Source organism: Entelurus aequoreus, linkage group LG03 (genome assembly GCF_033978785.1).
Source record: "Entelurus aequoreus isolate RoL-2023_Sb linkage group LG03, RoL_Eaeq_v1.1, whole genome shotgun sequence".
NCBI lineage: Eukaryota > Metazoa > Chordata > Actinopteri > Syngnathiformes > Syngnathidae > Entelurus > Entelurus aequoreus.
The window spans coordinates 5,581,351-5,603,085 of NC_084733.1; the positions used below are offsets into that span (position 1 = coordinate 5,581,351).

General features: G+C 41.8%; 1 protein-coding gene across 1 annotated transcript in view; it reads left to right on the forward strand.

Annotated features, from left to right (window-relative positions):
- The window catches only part of LOC133646032 (genetic suppressor element 1-like), a 163,207-nt gene that overhangs the window by 43,632 nt on the left and 97,840 nt on the right, over window positions 1-21,735 (forward strand). The window lies entirely within an intron of this gene.

Here is a 21,735-nt window from a genome sequence, read left to right on the forward strand (position 1 = left end):
CATGTATCTCGTGCGCACGAGAAACTTTTTATAAATTTATTTACAAAAAAATTAAAAACTTTTTTTTCCTTTTTTTTTTAGACATGTATCTCGTGCGCACGAGAAACTTTTTTATAAATGTATTAAAAAAATTTTTTAAAAAAATGTATAATTTTTTTTTTGGACATGTATCTCGTGCACACGAGAAACTTTTTATAAATTTATTTTAAAAAGAAATAAAAACAATTTTTTTTTAAGACATGTATCTCGTGCGCACGAGAAACTTTTTATAAATGTATTAAAAAAACAAATATATAATTTTTTTTTTTAGACATGTATCTCGTGCGCACGAGAAACTTTTTATAAATTTATTTACAAAAAAAAATAATAAAACATTTTTTTTTTTTTAGACATGTATCTCGTGCGCACGAGGAAACTTTTTATAAATTTATTTAAAAAAACAAACCAAAAAAATGTATATATTTTTTTAGACATGTATATCATGCACACGAGAAACTTTTTATAAATTTATTTTTTTTTTAAATTAAAAAAACATTTTTTTAAGACATTTATCTCATGCGCACGAGAAACTTTTTATAAATGTATTAAAAAAAACAAAAAAACAAATTTATAATTTTTTTTTTTAGACATGTATCTCGTGCGCACGAGAAACTTTTTATAAATTTATTTACAAAAAAATTAAAAACTTTTTTTTTTCTTTTTTTTTTAGACATGTATCTCTTGCGCACGAGAAACATGTCTAAAAAAAATAAAATAAATAATTATACATTTTTTATTTTTTATTTTTATAACTTTATAAAAAGTTTTTCTTGCGCACGAGAAAGTTTCTCTTGCGCACAAGATAGTTTTTCGTGTGCACAAGATACATGTCTTAAAAAATACAAATAAAAAAAATAAAAATTCCCCCATGTCCCTTTTGGGGCTCCGTAGGAACGTGTACTAGAACGTGTTAAGTGAAGTAAACATATTCGGTCATTTTCTTTTATCTCTGTAAGAAATTTGTTAGGAAAACTCAACGACCACGCGTTCATTTATCGAAAACATCCATCCATCCATGGATGTTTTCGATAGGTCGGGACTTTTATGCAGTAACATATTTTGCAGATTATTATTGTAAGGATTACTCGGTTATTTATCGAAAACAATGTTGTAAAAATTGGTAATGAGCAAAGTGCTTAGCCAGCATTAATGCAGCCGATGAGCGCATTGTTAAAGGTGTGGAACGCTGTCACTCATGATGCAACAAGTGCAGCTGCTGCCCCCTGGTGGAGGTAATAAACAACTCCATCAGATGTCTTTGGAGCTGACACTAATGTGAGGGCCTGCTCATTGTTCAATGTTTGCATTTGCAGGTGTTTCAGTGGGACTAAATGTGTATTATTATCATCAACTTCCAGCAAAAAGACTCTTTTTTTCACTCTTGATGATGTCACTCCAAAGGAGGGGGCGGGGGGGCTGTTCTGTCAATCACAGGCGAGGTAATAGCAGGCGACAGTTACACAACATCTATACAAGTAGACGAAGCAAAACGTCACCACCTTCTGTTGCACACACACCACAGCCTGGGGGCCACACTAACATGCTACAGTGCGTGTGTGTGTGTGTGTGTGTGTGTGTGTGTGTGCGTGCGTGTGTGTGTGTGTGTGTGTGTGTGTGTGTGTGTGTGTGTGTGTGTGTGTGTGTGTGTGTGTGTGTGTGTGTGTGTGTGTGTGTGTTCCGCTTCTGGCTGCATTTGCATAATCTGCATAATGATGCTGTGCTTTAATTGCCTCCGCCCAGGTAAGGGATCATGTGGTTAAGTGGGAGATGATAATGATGTAAATAATTGGCCTGACCACAGCAAGCTGCTCCTCTCTACACACACACACACACACACACACACACACACACACACACACACACACACACACACACACACACACACACACACACACACACACACACACACTCATACACACACATGTACACACATACTGGTTATTACGGAGCCCCTAAAGGACATGGGGGAAAACATTTTTTTATGATTTTTTTTAATTTTTTTTAAGACATGTATCTCGTGCGCACGAGAAACTATCTTGTGCGCACGAGATACATGTCTAAAAAAATAAAAAGTAATTTTTTATTTTTTTTTATAACTTTATAAAAACTTTATCATGCGCACGAGAAAGTGTCTAAAAAATAAAATAAAAAAAATAAAAAAAATTATAAAAATAAAAATTTCCCCCATGTCCTTTTAGGGGCTCCGTAGGTTATCATTTGGAATGGCGACCAAGTTTTTGATCATCACTTGTGGGGACCACCCTTTCTACAGGTTGTGGAGGCATAAAAAAAGTTAGATAAAATAGATTTTTTTTTTTTTTTTTTTTTTTGTAAAAAAGCACTTTACATTGAGTAAACAATCTCAAAGTGCTACAGTGTATTAAAAAAATTAAAAAGATAATAAAAAAATCAATAAAAATAAAAACAAGAACAGCCAAATAGCTATAACTGGTATGCATACATCTAAAAAAAAAAGGCTTTTTAAAAAAAATAAGGGTTTTTAAGCCTTTTTTAAAAGCATCCACAGTCTGTGGTGCCCTCAGGTGGTCAGGGAGAGCGTTCCACAGACTGGCCACTCACCAGTTAGCTCATGCACGTCTTTAAATCTCTGGATTGATGAAGTAATGTGCTGATCATTCTTACTGGGGACCCTGGGAAAAGGAGTTCATATGGTTCATGGGGACCACATTTAAATAATTTTGCATAATTCACCCAAGTTTGTACGTGACTACTGAGGAAAAAAAAAAGAAGTTCAAATTAAATATGGGCCAAAGCTTAAAAATCACTTAGGTATCTTCAGAATATATCTGACTATCATTTAAAAAGGTTTCCCTTTAGGGGACCTGTTTTTTGGTCCCCATACCGTCAGAGGTCCCCTAAAGGTGACTGTAAACAGAGCGATGTCTCCATTAAGTAAGCATTGCCAGAACACACACACACACACACACACACACACACACACACACACACACACACACACACACACACACACACACACACACACACACACACACACACACACACACACTTGCACACACACCCGAGGTAGGCCTCGCTATAAAGGGAGGGAGGAAGGCAGGTAAAGGAGCGCTCAGAGGGAATGGAGGAAAGGAAACAACAGGTTTCTTCTGTTTTAGTGATGCTTATTGTTGTTGTTGTTGTATTCAGGGCCGGCCCGTGGCATAGGCCGTATAGGCAAATGCTAAGGGCGCCGTCCATCAGGGGGCGCCACACCAGTACCACAAATGTTGGAGGAAAAAAAAAACAACAAAAAAAAGTTGGTACTATTATTTCTAAATACATAAAATAATCCCACGTTAATTAAAATGCAAAGTAAAGCCTATTTAATAGAAATATTATTTGTTACAACATTACATTATTTTATGCAACTTGTTGACACGTTTTATTTTGCGTTTATGTATGTAAAAAATATTGTATTTCATATATTCATTTTTTATTTTTTGTATTCATTTATTTATACTTTTTTTTTTAAAATCTTGTTAACTATTCTGATTGTTAATTTGCTTTCTTTAAGTAAAAAAAAAAGGTCAAAGACAAAGCTATTCGGTTTCTTGTGAGTATATACTCTTCACTGCCGATGTGGGGGGGGGGGGGGGGCGCCACCTAAAATCTTGCCTAGGGCGCCAGATTGGTTAGGGCCGGGCCTGGTTGTATTCATGCCTAAACACGCTAATTAGCATATCAAACAATCAAGTTTTTTGTCCACATATTATCGGAGCAAGAAAACCTAAATCTATACGTACATTACAGCCACGGTAAGAAATAAATCACTTAGTTTGCTTCAGTGTTGCATTCATCAACAACTGAAATACAGTAAATACTGCTTATGTTGTTAATATGGCTGTCAAATTATTCATTTAATTCTGATTAATCACATTTTGGAGTTAGGATTCAGGATAGATTATTACTCACTTGCATAATCAAAGGTATCTTAAAGGGGAACTGCACTTTTTTGGAATGTTGCCTGTCGTTTACATTCATCACGAAAGACATAATGAATTTTTTAATACGCACACACACAGAGTACTTACAAGCAGACACGGTGTGTAGACAGAAAAAGGGAGAATGGACGCGTTTTGGTGTAAAAAGTCAAGATAAAGGTGAAGTTATAACACTGAAACGCCCTCAGGAAGAGGTGCTTTCAGATATGGCTATCTAGTGTAAGGTTCTTACAAGTAGCATTATCACTGGAGGACGAGGAATAGCTAAACATGCTTCACTAAGCACCGTAGGAGGATACAATAGCTCACCGGCGTCACAATGTACACAAACGCCGTGGGTGGATCGACGCCTGACATCCACTGTAATGATACCAAGTAAAAGAGCGTATCTAGTCGATACTACTATGATTACATGGATATTTTTCGTCATCACAAAATCTTTTTTCCTTTTTTAAAACTCATATTATGTTTATAAAGTCAGGAAATGCGTCCCTTTGAACATGACCAATGTATGATCCTGTAACTACTTGGTATCGGATCGATACGTAAATGTGTGGTATCATCCAAAACTAATGTAAAGTATCAAAGAAGAGAAGAATAATTGATTATTACAATTTAACAGAAGTGTAGACAGAACATGTTAAAACACAAAATAAGCAGATATTAACAGTAAATGAACAAGTAGATTAATAATTCATTTTTACAGTTTGTCCCTCATAATGTGTACAAAATAATAGGTGCATAAATGACACAATATGTTACTGCATACGTCAGCAGACTAATTAGGAGTATTTCTTTGTTTACTTACTACTAAAAGACAAGTTTGTCCTGATCTGTGGTCTGGATCATGTTTTTTTGTTATTTTCGGTTTAAGACTCCACAAGTTCCTGTTTGCGCTCCCTTGTTTGTTTTAGTTTCCATGACGACTGATTAGTTTCACCTGCCTCATGTGTTTGACTCACACACCTGCTCTAATCAGAGACTATTTTTTAAGCCTGTTTTGCCAGTTAGTCGTCCTGGCGACATTGCTCTGTTTTGACTTTTCTTGCCATAGTTCATGCTGTGTCCAGTAAGTCTTTTTGTTTCATGTCCATAGTTCTTGCTATTAGTTTCAAGCCACAGTTTAGTGAGTTTTTTTTTCATGTTTTTAGTTTCATGGTTCATGTCCATAGTTTATGCTAAGTCTTAGCTTTTTGTTTCCTGCGTTAAGCTTGTCTTCGCCTTGAGCGCTTTTTGTAGTACTTTGAGTTTGAGTAATTAAATAATGTTCCTACCTTCAAGCCTTGTCCAGTATAGTCCGATTGCATCCCGGGAGAACAATCCTCGCAGTAAGCTGCGAAAAACCCCTCGTCATGTGTCAGGTTCAAGCACTGATGACATCTATTAATCAGACAAGAAGCAGGGAATCGATCAGAGACAGAGTTCAATTTAGCTCATGAGGAGAACGCATGGAGCTGAACACTTAGTCACAGTCACGCTTAGTCACGTTCTAAGGTTCAGCTCCCGCGTCCCTCTATTTATTCAGGAGTTCCACAGTCAACAACACTAAGGCCGCCTCTAAAAGGAGTGGTCACATATATCATGCAAAGCAGGTCCAGGACGCACAATACGTGACGGAATGTGCTGGGGGGGCCTTGTGATTTCGCCTTGTCCCCGCTTCGTCTGCGTGTTGTCATCTTATCTTCGTTGAGGTCATTGAAGTCCTTGGCTGTTAGCGGGCTAAAACAAATATAACATCTGTGGCTGAGGGCACCCCTCAGACAAGAAGTTTTGTCTTTGCATGGATTAGAAAAGTCTAACTTGAGCACAACAGCTAATAACTAAATCAATGGACTTTAAGCGTACTAAAGTTAGTGTGATAATATATACATAATTATTCTAACCCATGACAAAGTTGTCTAGTATGTTCATTATTTTATTTAAGGACAAACTTACAATAATAAACGTATGTTTCATCTACCCTAAGTTTTTTTAATTCAAATAAAGACAATAATGACATTCTTTTGTGGTCCCCCTTTATTTAGAAAAGTACCAAAATATTGGTATGGGGACACCCCTAGTATGGAATGACGGACCACCCATAGTGTCACATGACAATGCAGTGTTTCCCATAAACTGCCAACATACCTGTGGCGGCGTGGCTATGGGCATGGCCACTATGACATCATCGAGTAATTTGCATAATTTACTACAATGATATGATTTTCTCTAAAAAGGCTCAAAAAATGTATACTTACTAATTAATAATAACAGTTTTGTTTTAAACGTCCATCCATCCATCCATTTTACAATATAATTACAACACTTTATGTACATATTTATATACAGATGTGAACAATAAGTTATTCACTGAAATATATTTATTAATTATGGTTCTTACAAAAAATATATGTTATAAAATATAAAAGCCAAAATGTCTCGTAAAGCTCTGCCCCTTTAATTAGTGCATACTAAATAATGTAACTTTAGCCTACTACTACAACCATATTATTTACCAGCAACATAAAGTGAAACAGAGGCAGAGGTGTCCTGCCACAGTCAGTAATAAATAAACAGAAAACAGTAGTGGTGGTAGATAGACACAGAGCTTCATCAAACATCTGATCCACTGAACAAAGAGCTCCAAAAATCTTGAACTTTAGACTGCCATCAGTTTTACTCCCTACACTTAACCATGTGTTTCCTACTGCCTGCACACTTTGCACCCTTTGTTGTATACACATGTTGTGTTTCTAATATAAATACATTTAATAAAGTCAAATACAAATAAGGCAACAAGAGAAGTATCCTACACCAGTGGTCCCCAACCACCGGTACCGGTCCGCGGACCGATTGGTACCGGGCCGCACAAGAATTATTATTATTATTTTTTATTTTTATTTTTATTTTTTAATGAAATCAACGTAAAAAACACAATATATACATTCTATATCAATATAGATCAATACAGCCTGCAGGGATACAGTCCGTAAGCACACATGATTGTATTTATTTATGTAAAAAAAAAATTTTTTTATTTTTTTTATTTTTTATTTTTTAATGAAATCAACATAAAAAACACAATATATACATTCTGTATCAATATAGATCAATACAGCCTGCAGGGATACAGTCCGTAAGCACACATGATTGTATTTATTTATTTTAAAAAAAAATTTGCCCATGGGACAAATTTTCAAGCGTTGACTGGTCCGCAGCTACAAAAAGGTTGGGGACCACTGTCCTACACTTCTCTTTTGTAAAGTAAATCTGAACAGCCGATATGGGCATCTACATCAACTATATGATTTGCCTGAGAAGCTGGAGAGGACAAAAAAATGAATAAAATAATAATAATAATAATAATTTTTTTATTTTTTTTATTTTATTTTATTTATTTGTGGCGGACGTAATTCTTTCGTGGCGGGCCGCCACAAATAAATGAATGTGTGGAAAACACTGCAATGTGTCACGTGATGTGTTTTACTTAAACAGTACATTGCCCAACCTAAGTATTCTCCATCTAGCCAAAGATTGTTGCAAGACAGGCGACCCCCCAACCCGACACCAATGAGCAAATAAAAGGATGGTTGTTATTTGTAGGAGAACACCACTTCCCACAATGCATTGCATCCAATGACAACTCTACCTGTGTAGACCTCAGCACAAGAATTAAATGCTTAGGGTGCTCCCAAAATGTCCTGCATGATGGAGGCGACGCACACACGCACACACACACACACACACACACACACACACACACACACACACACACACACACACACACACACACCGTGCACAGATGGTAAAGGCAGCGGCCCCTTTCACACAGACAAAGAGAAGGTAATTCTCTCTGCAGGACGTGCTGAGGCGGGGAAGGAGCAGCATGCATCCTCACTCTCTTTTTCTCGCTTCCTCCTCCACTCAGCCTGGGGCCAGCAAACATTGCAGGAGTAAACTGACACAATGTGTGTGCGTGTGCGTGTGTGGTATGTGTGTGTGTGTGTGTGTGTGTGTGTGTGTGTGTGTGTGTGTGTGTGTGTGCGTGTGTGTGTGTGTGTGTGCGTGTGTGTGTGTGTGTGTGTGTGCGTGTGTAATAGGCTTGAGGAGGAGACGTGGAGGGGGAAGGAGAAGATGCAAAAAGGAAAGTGCAGAGAGGGAGGGAGGTCATAAACAGGATTAGTGTTTATCTTCACAGCACTCTGTACATCTGCATTTATACTGTGTGTGTGCGTGTGTGTGTGTGTGTGTGTGTGTGTGTGTGTGTGTCTGTGTGTGTGTCTGTGTGTGCTTCCAAATGATGACAACACGTGTCTCACATACTTTGTTCAGAGTCTTAAGTGTCGGGCTTGTTTTTGTGGGAGGAGATTGATGACGACAACCATAGAGAAGGATGTTGTGAGTTTACACGCCCACTGTGTGTTCCATCATTGGCCTTTTGTCCCAAGGCGTGGCTTCATAGCACTTTTACCACTGTGTTACATGGCCTTTCCTTTTAACAACACTCAGTAAAGGTTTGGGAACTGAGGAGACACATTTTTTGAAGAGGAATTATTTCCCATTCTTGCTTGATGTGCAGCTTAAGTTGTTCAACAGTCTCCCTTCTCATATTTTAGCCTTCATATTTTCAATGGGAGACAGGTCTGGACTACAGGCAGGCCAGTCTAGTACCCGCACTCTTTTACTATGAAGCCACGCTGTTGTAACACGTGGCTTGGCATTGTCTTGCTGAAATATGCTTGTGTGAGGGTTTAAAATGCAAATGTGTTGTTCTACTATGGCCACAGTTGGACCTTGGAACAGATCTTTGTCAGTCTTCATTCATTCTCATGACAAAAAATGACTTCTTCAAACACGTTGGACACGATTGGAGCATCCTTGCAAGGGATCGTGTTGAAATTCCAATGCAGTAGAGAGCTGCACTTTAAAAGGGGGAGGGGCTTAAAGACGCAGGTCCGCCCCCTTATCTTGTCATCTCCTACCTGACCAGAGTCGGAATATATTAATACATAATTATGGGTTGGGGACCTGGGGTGGTAATATGCAGTAATGCAATGTGTTGTGTGTTGCTTTTGGTGTTTTTCTGTTGTTAAACGCAGTGTGTGTGTGTGTGTGTGTGTGTGTGTGTGTGTGTGTGTGTGTGTGTGTGTGCGTGTGTGCGTGCATGCATACAAATGTGTGTACGCTTGCGTGTGTGATGGATAGAGGGCTTTATGGGGGAGGAATAGGCTAATGAGCAGGTCTCCAGAGGCAGTAAAGAATCCTGCAGCTATTACTGCCACACTTCATAATAGCCTCTGTGTTTGGCCTCTTTTACATGCCCCCCTAATGGGGAGGCGTGTGTGTGTGTGTGTGTGTGTGTGTGTGTGTGTGTGTGTGTGTGTGTGTGTGTGTGTGTGTGTGTGTGTGTGTGTGTGTGTGTGTGTGTGTGTGTGTGTGTGTGTGTGTGTGTGTGTGTGTGTGTGTGTGTGTTCTTATATTTCTACCCTTCTTGAGACATGAAGAAGGAAAAGTATCTTCCATATGAGGAGGTGTGAACAAGTGATGACATAAATCCTGGTCCCCAATAACATTGCATCTAATAGAGAGTCCGTGAACATTGCTCCAAAGTCAGGATTTTTTTTTTGTTGATTTAATGTGCATACAAAAGTAAACAATGCAAAGGCAGCAATATATGATACAACAAGACGGCAGCTAAAGAAGGACTTCCCTATTCAGCTGATTTTACCACTTCCGGTGCTGACGTAAGACAAGCCATATGTGAGCATAGGATGAACAAATACACTACGCTACTAAGACTATAGTGGCCATTAACAGTTAGCTTCTACAGCTGGGTTGCACAAAGTGCGGCACAGGGGCCATCTGTGGTCCCTGACTCCTTTGTCATCGGCCTTAAGCTCGTTACAAAAATCAAAAAAATAGAGATCTCATTTGCACCCCCTGGTGGTAAAATCTATCAAAATGAGGGTGGTCCCAAAAAGGAGGGATTTTTCACATTGACTGTGTGTCGCTTTTAAAAGTGCTCCCCCTCTGGTCAACATATGAAATAACAAGTGTGTGTAAGAAATTGAAATGCGCCCCCTCTGGTCAACATATGAAATAACAAGTGCGTGTAAGAAATTGAAATGCACCCCCTTTGGCCAAAATTAATACAAAAAATTGAATAAATATGTATAAAGAGACATACTGTAATAACTTGAAGTAAATAATGAAGATTAAAAACCAATTACAAACAAAATAAATAAATAACTAAAAGCAGTCTTTTTCTTACAATGTGTCGACTTTTTTGTTATAAAATTGGGAACAATTTCTCATGTTCTTTCTGTTTCTGTAATATTGCAATATTTTCTCGTACGATTATGACTTTTTTACGTAAAATTATTACTTTTTAATGCAAAATGGCGACATTTGTCATATAAAATTCCGATTTTTATCACGGTATTGCCATTTTTTTTTCGTTCTTGTAAAACAGTGACATTTCTTGAGTAAAATGATGACTTTTCTCATCATTTTGCCAAGTAAAAATTCTGATTATTATTATAATATTGCCCAAATTTTTAAAGTTTTCTTATAAAATTGTGACTTTTGTCGAGTAAAATTACAACTCTTTTCATAAAATTTGCCTACATTTTAAGCCTTTCTTGTAAAATTGTGACTGTTATTGAGTAAAATCCCAAATTTTATCATAATATTGCACAAATGTTCAGTTTTTCCTGTCACATTTTGACTTGCGTTGAGTAAAATGACGACTTTTGTTATAATACTGCCAACATTCTGAGTTTTTCTTGGGAAATTGTGACCTTTTTTTTGTGAAATTGTGACCTTTTTCTTGTGAAATTGTGACCTTTTTCTTGTGAAATTCCAACTCATTTTTCACAACAAGCTTTTTTATATTTGCATAGTATGTATATATTATTAATGTTGTAAAGACACATCTTTATATATCTAGAAAGGCTGGTCCTGAAGAGGGAGGCATTTTTCTCAGGTCTCAAGAAGGTAACAAATACAAAAATGTGTGTGTGTGTGTGTGTGTGTGTGTGTGTGTGTGTGTGTGTGTGTGTGTGTGTGTGTGAGTGTGTGTGTGTGTGTGTGTGTTCTTGTGTGTGTGTGTGTGTGTGTGTGTGTGTGTGTGTGTTCTTGTGTGTCTGCCCTTCTTGAGACATCAACAAGGAAAAGTAGCTTCCATATTAGGGCCGGTGAACAAGTTAGGACCGAAATCCTGGTCCCAATACAGAAAACCATTGCATCTAATAGAGGGCCAAATACTAGAGTCCGTGAACATTGCTCCAAAGTGTTTCTGTAATATTGCAATATTTTCTTGTAAAATTATGACTTTTTCATGCAAAATGGTGAAATTCGTCGTATGAAATTCAGACTTTTATCACAATATTGCCAATTTTTTTTTGTTGTTCTTGTAAAATGATGACATTTTTTGAGTAAAATGATGACTTTTGTCACTATTTTGCCAAATTAAATTCCGATTATTATTATAATATTGCCAAAATTTGAAAGTTTTCTCATAAAATTGTGACTTATGTCTGGTAAAATTACGACTGTCTTCATAAAATTGCCAACATTTAAGCTTTTCTTATAAAATAGCGACTGTTATTGAGTAAAACTCCAACTTTTATCATAACATTGCACAAATGTTGCCTTTGTCTTGTAACATTTCGACTTGCGTCGAGTAAAATGACGACTTTTATTATAACACTGCCAACATTCTACGTTTTTCTTGTGAAATTGTGACCTTTTTTCTCGTGAAACTCCAACTCATTTTTCACAACAAGCTTTTTTATGTCATATATTATTAATGTTGTAAATACACATCTTTATATATCTAGAGAGGGTGGTCCTAAAGAGGGAGGCATTTTTTCTCAGATCTCGAGAAGGTAACAAATACAAGAATGTGTGTGTGTGCGCGTGTGCGTGCGTGTGTGTGTGTGTGTGTGCGTGTGTGTGTGTGTGTGTCCTACCGCACCCTTTTGAACCTCTACTCTCTGAAAAGACTGCATCTTCCCCCCCAGTACAGTACATGCGCGTGTGTATGTTTACAATCTATCACTCTAATTGTGACCCTTCCCACACACACACACACACACACACACACACACACACACACCCACACACACACACTGTGTAGGTCACAGAGGAGGGAGGTGAGACAGCCACCCACCTCAGAGAGCGTCTGCCTGAGCAGCAGCAACACCATAAATCATGTCAGGCTTCACTTGTCCCCAAAGACACACACACACATACAGTACAGGTGCACACACACACACACACACATGTACACACACACACACGCACACAATACACCCCCTCTTTTTTCTAGTATGAGCACAAGGATTTAAGGATTACGAGAGCCACCTCACTTTTTTTTTCATCGCCTCCTGTTTTGTAGTCTGCATAGAAGGAGCGAAAGCTGGGTGTTATACTGGAGGCGTGTGTGTGCGTGTGTGTGTGTGTGTGCGCGTGTGTGTGTGTGTGTGTGTGTGTGTGTGTGTGTGTGTGTGTGTGTGTGTGTGTGTGTGTGTGTGTTAATTGGGGGAAAAACATGAAGACTGATTGATGCTGTTACAAGGTAGACGTCTGCAAATATGCCAGATGACCCAGGAGGAGGAGGAGGAGGCTCCTGTGCCTGTTTTGCACCATGTCCAATGTTCATGTCCGTTAATGTCCGTTTGTCGAGATGATGAAGGTGACTTTTTATTTGGTGGAAAGGCAGAAATTGCATAAAGGTCCTCAGGGAGGAAGCCACACCTGGGAGGCCGACGTTGCACTTCTACCACGCTTACTGAGCATTTTTTCTTTGCTCCATTGTTGATGAAGCTTGTTTTATTGTGTTGTTGTTTTTTTACAGTCTTCAGCACTTCTCATGTTCTGCTGCATTAAAGAAGGTATTGTCCTCTTTACAAGGTGTACAATGTGGAGGATATGCCCCGCCCACTTTGGAAATAGGACCAATTAGGGACGTAGTGGACACCTCTTTACAAGGTGTGCAATGTGGAGAATATGCCCCGCCCACTTTGGACATAGGACCAATTAGGGACGTACTGGACACCTCTTTACAAGGTGTACAATGTGGAGAATATGCCCCGCCCACTTTGGAAATAGGACCAATTAGGGACGTACTGGACACCTCTTTACAAGGTGTGCAATGTGGAGAATATGCCCCGCCCACTTTGGAAATAGGACCAATTAGGGACGTAGTGGACACCTCTTTACAAGGTGTACAATGTGGAGAATATGCCCCGCCCACTTTGGAAATAGAACCAATTAGGGACGTAGTGGACACCTCTTTACAAGGTGTACAATGTGGAGAATATGCCCCGCCCACTTTGGAAATAGGACCAATTAGGGACGTACTGGACACCTCTTTACAAGGTGTACAATGTGGAGAATATGCCCCGCCCACTTTGGAAATAGGACCAATTAGGGACGTAGTGGACACCTCTTTACAAGGTCTACAATGTGGAGAATATGCCCCGCCCACTTTGGAAATAGAACCAATTAGGGACGTAGTGGACACCTCTTTACAAGGTGTACAATGTGGAGAATATGCCCCGCCCACTTTGGAAATAGGACCAATTAGGGACGTACTGGACACCTCTTTACAAGGTGTACAATGTGGAGAATATGCCCCGCCCACTTTGGAAATAGAACCAATTAGGGACGTAGTGGACACCTCTTTACAAGGTGTACAATGTGGAGAATATGCCCCGCCCACTTTGGAAATAGGACCAATTAGGGACGTACTGGACACCTCTTTACAAGGTGTACAATGTGGAGAATATGCCCCGCCCACTTTGGAAATAGGACCAATTAGGGACGTAGTGGACACCTCTTTACAAGGTCTACAATGTGGAGAATATGCCCCGCCCACTTTGGAAATAGAACCAATTAGGGACGTAGTGGACACCTCTTTACAAGGTGTACAATGTGGAGAATATGCCCCGCCCACTTTGGAAATAGGACCAATTAGGGACGTACTGGACACCTCTTTACAAGGTGTACAATGTGGAGGATATGCCCCGCCCACTTTGGAAATAGAACCAATTAGGGACGTACTGGACATCTCTTTACTATGTATACAATGTGGAGAATATGCCCCGCCCACTTTGGAAATACGACCAATTAGGGACGTACTGGACATCTCTTTACTATGTATACAATGTGGAGAATATGCCCCGCCCACTTTAGAAATACGACCAATTAGGGACGTACTGGACACCTCTTTACAAGGTGTACAATGTGGAGAATATGCCCCGCCCACTTTGGAAATAGAACCAATTAGGGACGTAGTGGACACCTCTTTACAAGGTGTACAATGTGGAGAATATGCCACGCCCACTTTGGAAATACAACCAATTAGGGACATACTGGACATCTCTTTACTATGTATACAATGTGGAGAATATGCCCCGCCCACTTTAGAAATACGACCAATTAGGGACGTACTGGACACCTCTTTACAAGGTGTACAATGTGGAGAATATGCCCCGCCCACTTTGGAAATAGGACCAATTAGGGACGTACTGGACACCTCTTTACAAGGTGTACAATGTGGAGAATATGCCCCGCCCACTTTGGAAATAGGACCAATTAGGGACGTAGTGGACACCTCTTTACAAGGTGTGCAATGTGGAGAATATGCCCCGCCCACTTTGGAAATAGAACCAATTAGGGACGTAGTGGACACCTCTTTACAAGGTGTACAATGTGGAGAATATGCCCCGCCCACTTTGGAAATAGGACCAATTAGGGACGTAGTGGACACCTCTTTACAAGGTGTGCAATGTGGAGAATATGCCCCGCCCACTTTGGAAATAGGACCAATTAGGGACGTAGTGGACACCTCTTTACAAGGTGTACAATGTGGAGAATATGCCCCGCCCACTTTGGAAATAGGACCAATTAGGGACGTAGTGGACACCTCTTTACAAGGTGTGCAATGTGGAGAATATGCCCCGCCCACTTTGGAAATAGAACCAATTAGGGACGTAGTGGACACCTCTTTACAAGGTGTACAATGTGGAGAATATGCCCCGCCCACTTTGGAAATAGGACCAATTAGGGACGTACTGGACACCTCTTTACAAGGTGTGCAATGTGGAGAATATGCCCCGCCCACTTTGGAAATAGGACCAATTAGGGACGTAGTGGACACCTCTTTACAAGGTGTACAATGTGGAGAATATGCCCCGCCCACTTTGGAAATAGGACCAATTAGGGACGTAGTGGACACCTCTTTACAAGGTGTACAATGTGGAGAATATGCCACGCCCACTTTGGAAATACAACCAATTAGGGACATACTGGACATCTCTTTACTATGTATACAATGTGGAGAATATGCCCCGCCCACTTTAGAAATACGACCAATTAGGGACGTACTGGACACCTCTTTACAAGGTGTACAATGTGGAGAATATGCCCCGCCCACTTTGGAAATAGGACCAATTAGGGACGTACTGGACACCTCTTTACAAGGTGTACAATGTGGAGAATATGCCCCGCCCACTTTGGAAATAGGACCAATTAGGGACGTAGTGGACACCTCTTTACAAGGTGTGCAATGTGGAGAATATGCCCCGCCCACTTTGGAAATAGAACCAATTAGGGACGTAGTGGACACCTCTTTACAAGGTGTACAATGTGGAGAATATGCCCCGCCCACTTTGGAAATAGGACCAATTAGGGACGTAGTGGACACCTCTTTACAAGGTGTGCAATGTGGAGAATATGCCCCGCCCACTTTGGAAATAGGACCAATTAGGGACGTAGTGGACACCTCTTTACAAGGTGTACAATGTGGAGAATATGCCCCGCCCACTTTGGAAATAGGACCAATTAGGGACGTAGTGGACACCTCTTTACAAGGTGTGCAATGTGGAGAATATGCCCCGCCCACTTTGGAAATAGAACCAATTAGGGACGTAGTGGACACCTCTTTACAAGGTGTACAATGTGGAGAATATGCCCCGCCCACTTTGGAAATAGGACCAATTAGGGACGTACTGGACACCTCTTTACAAGGTGTGCAATGTGGAGAATATGCCCCGCCCACTTTGGAAATAGGACCAATTAGGGACGTACTCAGTAGTCATTAGTACGCGATTAATCAACAAATGTGATCAAAGCAAAATGTGATGATGTGTCCACTGTGGATGTGATGATGTGTCCACTGTGGATGTGATGATTTGTCCACTGTGGATGTGATGATGTGTCCACTGTGGATGTGATGATGTGTCCACTGTGGATGTGATGATGTGTCCACTGTGGATGTGATGGTGTGTCCACTGTGGATGTGATGATGTGTCCACTGTGGATGTGATGATTTGTCCACTGTGGATGTGATGATGTGTCCACTGTGGATGTGATGATGTGTCCACTGTGGATGTGTCCACTGTGGATGTGATGATGTGTCCACTGTGGATGTGTCCACTGTGGATGTGATGATGTGTCCACTGTGGATGTGTCCACTGTGGATGTGATGATGTGTCCACTGTGGATGTGATGATGTGTCCACTGTGGATGTGATGATGTGTCCACTGTGGATGTGATGATGTGTCCACTGTAGATGTGATGATGTGTCCACTGTGGATGTGATGATGTGTCCACTGTAGATGTGATGATGTGTCCACTGTGGATGTGATGATGTGTCCACTGTGGATGTGATGATGTGTCCACTGTGGATGTGATGATGTGTCCACTGTAGATGTGATGATGTGTCCACTGTGGATGTGATGATGTGTCCACTGTGGATGTGATGATGTGTCCACTGTGGATGTGATGATGTGTCCACTGTGGATGTGATGATGTGTCCACTGTGGATGTGATGATGTGTCCACTGTGGATGTGATGATGTGTCCACTGTGGATGTGATGATGTGTCCACTGTAGATGTGATGATGTGTCCACTGTGGATGTGATGATGTGTCCACTGTAGATGTGATGATGTGTCCACTGTGGATGTGATGATGTGTCCACTGTGGATGTGATGATGTGTCCACTGTGGATGTGATGATGTGTCCACTGTGGATGTGATGATGTGTCCACTGTGGATGTGATGATGTGTCCACTGTGGATGTGATGATGTGTCCACTGTGGATGTGTCCACTGTGGATGTGATGATATGTCCACTGTGGATGTGATGATGTGTCCACTGTGGATGTGATGATGTGTCCACTGTAGATGTGATGATGTGTCCACTGTGGATGTGATGATGTGTCCACTGTGGATGTGATGATTTGTCCACTGTGGATGTGATGATGTGTCCACTGTGGATGTGATGATGTGTCCACTGTGGATGTGATGATGTGTCCACTGTGGATGTGATGATGTGTCCACTGTGGATGTGATGATGTGTCCACTGTGGATGTGATGATGTGTCCACTGTAGATGTGATGATGTGTCCACTGTGGATGTGATGATGTGTCCACTGTAGATGTGATGATGTGTCCACTGTGGATGTGATGATGTGTCCACTGTGGATGTGATGATGTGTCCACTGTGGATGTGATGATGTGTCCACTGTAGATGTGATGATGTGTCCACTGTGGATGTGATGATGTGTCCACTGTGGATGTGATGATGTGTCCACTGTGGATGTGATGATGTGTCCACTGTGGATGTGATGATGTGTCCACTGTGGATGTGATGATGTGTCCACTGTGGATGTGATGATGTGTCCACTGTGGATGTGATGATGTGTCCACTGTAGATGTGATGATATGTCCACTGTGGATGTGATGATGTGTCCACTGTGGATGTGATGATGTGTCCACTGTGGATGTGATGATGTGTCCACTGTAGATGTGATGATGTGTCCACTGTGGATGTGATGATGTGTCCACTGTGGATGTGATGATGTGTCCACTGTGGATGTGATGATGTGTCCACTGTGGATGTGATGATGTGTCCACTGTGGATGTGATGATGTGTCCACTGTGGATGTGATGATGTGTCCACTGTAGATGTGATGATGTGTCCACCGTGGATGTGATGATGTGTCCACCGTGGATGTGATGATGTGTCCACTGTGGATGTGATGATGTGTCCACTGTGGATGTGATGATGTGTCCACTGTGGATGTGATGATGTGTCCACTGTAGATGCGATGTTGTGTCCACTGTGGATGTGATGATGTGTCCACTGTGGATGTGATGATGTGTCCACTGTGGATGTGATGATGTGTCCACTGTGGATGTGATGATGTGTCCACTGTAGATGTGATGATGTGTCCACTGTGGATGTGATGATGTGTCCACTGTGGATGTGATGATGTGTCCACTGTGGATGTGATGATGTGTCCACTGTAGATGTGATGATGTGTCCACTGTGGATGTGATGATGTGTCCACTGTGGATGTGATGATGTGTCCACTGTGGATGTGATGATGTGTCCACTGTGGATGTGATGATGTGTCCACTGTGGATGTGATGATGTGTCCACTGTAGATGCGATGTTGTGTCCACTGTGGATGTGATGGTGTGTCCACTGTGGATGTGATGATGTGTCCACTGTGGATGTGATGATGTGTCCACTGTAGATGTGATGATGTGTCCACTGTGGATGTGATGATGTGTCCACTGTGGATGTGATGATGTGTCCACTGTGGATGTGATGATGTGTCCACTGTGGATGTGATGATGTGTCCACTGTAGATGTGATGATGTGTCCACTGTGGATGTGATGATGTGTCCACTGTGGATGTGATGATGTGTCCACTGTGGATGTGATGTTGTGTCCACTGTGGATGTGATGATGTGTCCACTGTGGATGTGATGGTGTGTCCACTGTGGATGTGATGATGTGTCCACTGTGGATGTGATGATGTGTCCACTGTAGATGTGATGTTGTGTCCACTGTGGATGTGATGGTGTGTCCACTGTGGATGTGATGATGTGTCCACTGTGGATGTGATGATGTGTCCACTGTAGATGCGATGTTGTGTCCACTGTGGATGTGATGGTGTGTCCACTGTGGATGTGATGATGTGTCCACTGTGGATGTGATGATGTGTCCACTGTGGATGTGATGATGTGTCCACTGTGGATGTGATGTTGTGTCCACTGTGGATGTGATGGTGTGTCCACTGTGGATGTGATGATGTGTCCACTGTAGATGCGATGTTGTGTCCACTGTGGATGTGATGGTGTGTCCACTGTGGATGTGATGTTGTGTCCACTGTGGATGTGATGATGTGTCCACTGTGGATGTGATGTTGTGTCCACTGTGGATGTGATGATGTGTCCACTGTGGATGTGATGATGTGTCCACTGTAGATGCGATGTTGTGTCCACTGTGGATGTGATGGTGTGTCCACTGTGGATGTGATGTTGTGTCCACTGTGGATGTGATGATGTGTCCACTGTGGATGTGATGATGTGTCCACTGTGGATGTGATGATGTGTCCACTGTGGATGTGATGATGTGTCCACTGTGGATGTGATGTTGTGTCCACTGTGGATGTGATGGTGTGTCCACTGTGGATGTGATGATGTGTCCACTGTGGATGTGATGATGTGTCCACTGTGGATGTGATGATGTGTCCACTGTGGATGTGATGATGTGTCCACTGTGGATGTGATGATGTGTCCACTGTAGATGCGATGTTGTGTCCACTGTGGATGTGATGGTGTGTCCACTGTGGATGTGATGATGTGTCCACTGTGGATGTGATGATGTGTCCACTGTAGATGTGATGATGTGTCCACTGTGGATGTGATGATGTGTCCACTGTGGATGTGATGATGTGTCCACTGTGGATGTGATGATGTGTCCACTGTGGATGTGATGATGTGTCCACTGTAGATGTGATGATGTGTCCACTGTGGATGTGATGATGTGTCCACTGTGGATGTGATGATGTGTCCACTGTAGATGCGATGTTGTGTCCACTGTGGATGTGATGATGTGTCCACTGTAGATGTGATGTTGTGTCCACTGTGGATGTGATGTTGTGTCCACTGTGGATGTGATGATGTGTCCACTGTGGATGTGATGATGTGTCCACTGTGGATGTGATGATGTGTCCACTGTGGATGTGATGATGTGTCCACTGTAGATGTGATGTTGTGTCCACTGTGGATGTGATGGTGTGTCCACTGTGGATGTGATGATGTGTCCACTGTGGATGTGATGATGTGTCCACTGTAGATGCGATGTTGTGTCCACTGTGGATGTGATGGTGTGTCCACTGTGGATGTGATGATGTGTCCACTGTGGATGTGATGATGTGTCCACTGTGGATGTGATGATGTGTCCACTGTGGATGTGATGTTGTGTCCACTGTGGATGTGATGGTGTGTCCACTGTGGATGTGATGATGTGTCCACTGTAGATGCGATGTTGTGTCCACTGTGGATGTGATGGTGTGTCCACTGTGGATGTGATGTTGTGTCCACTGTGGATGTGATGATGTGTCCACTGTGGATGTGATGTTGTGTCCACTGTGGATGTGATGATGTGTCCACTGTGGATGTGATGATGTGTCCACTGTAGATGCGATGTTGTGTCCACTGTGGATGTGATGGTGTGTCCACTGTGGATGTGATGTTGTGTCCACTGTGGATGTGATGATGTGTCCACTGTGGATGTGATGATGTGTCCACTGTGGATGTGATGATGTGTCCACTGTGGATGTGATGATGTGTCCACTGTGGATGTGATGTTGTGTCCACTGTGGATGTGATGGTGTGTCCACTGTGGATGTGATGATGTGTCCACTGTGGATGTGATGATGTGTCCACTGTGGATGTGATGATGTGTCCACTGTAGATGTGATGTTGTGTCCACTGTGGATGTGATGGTGTGTCCACTGTGGATGTGATGATGTGTCCACTGTGGATGTGATGATGTGTCCACTGTGGATGTGATGATGTGTCCACTGTGGATGTGATGATGTGTCCACTGTAGATGCGATGTTGTGTCCACTGTGGATGTGATGGTGTGTCCACTGTGGATGTGATGATGTGTCCACTGTGGATGTGATGATGTGTCCACTGTAGATGTGATGTTGTGTCCACTGTGGATGTGATGGTGTGTCCACTGTGGATGTGATGATGTGTCCACTGTGGATGTGATGATGTGTCCACTGTAGATGCGATGTTGTGTCCACTGTGGATGTGATGGTGTGTCCACTGTGGATGTGATGATGTGTCCACTGTGGATGTGATGATGTGTCCACTGTGGATGTGATGATGTGTCCACTGTAGATGTGATGTTGTGTCCACTGTGGATGTGATGGTGTGTCCACTGTGGATGTGATGATGTGTCCACTGTGGATGTGATGATGTGTCCACTGTAGATGCGATGTTGTGTCCACTGTGGATGTGATGGTGTGTCCACTGTGGATGTGATGATGTGTCCACTGTGGATGTGATGATGTGTCCACTGTGGATGTGATGATGTGTCCACTGTAGATGTGATGTTGTGTCCACTGTGGATGTGATGGTGTGTCCACTGTGAATGTGATGATGTGTCCACTGTGGATGTGATGATGTGTCCACTGTGGATGTGATGATGTGTCCACTGTAGATGTGATGTTGTGTCCACTGTGGATGTGATGGTGTGTCCACTGTGGATGTGATGATGTGTCCACTGTGGATGTGATGATGTGTCCACTGTGGATGTGATGATGTGTCCACTGTGGATGTGATGATGTGTCCACTGTGGATGTGATGATGTGTCCACTGTGGATGTGATGATGTGTCCACTGTAGATGTGATGTTGTGTCCACTGTGGATGTGATG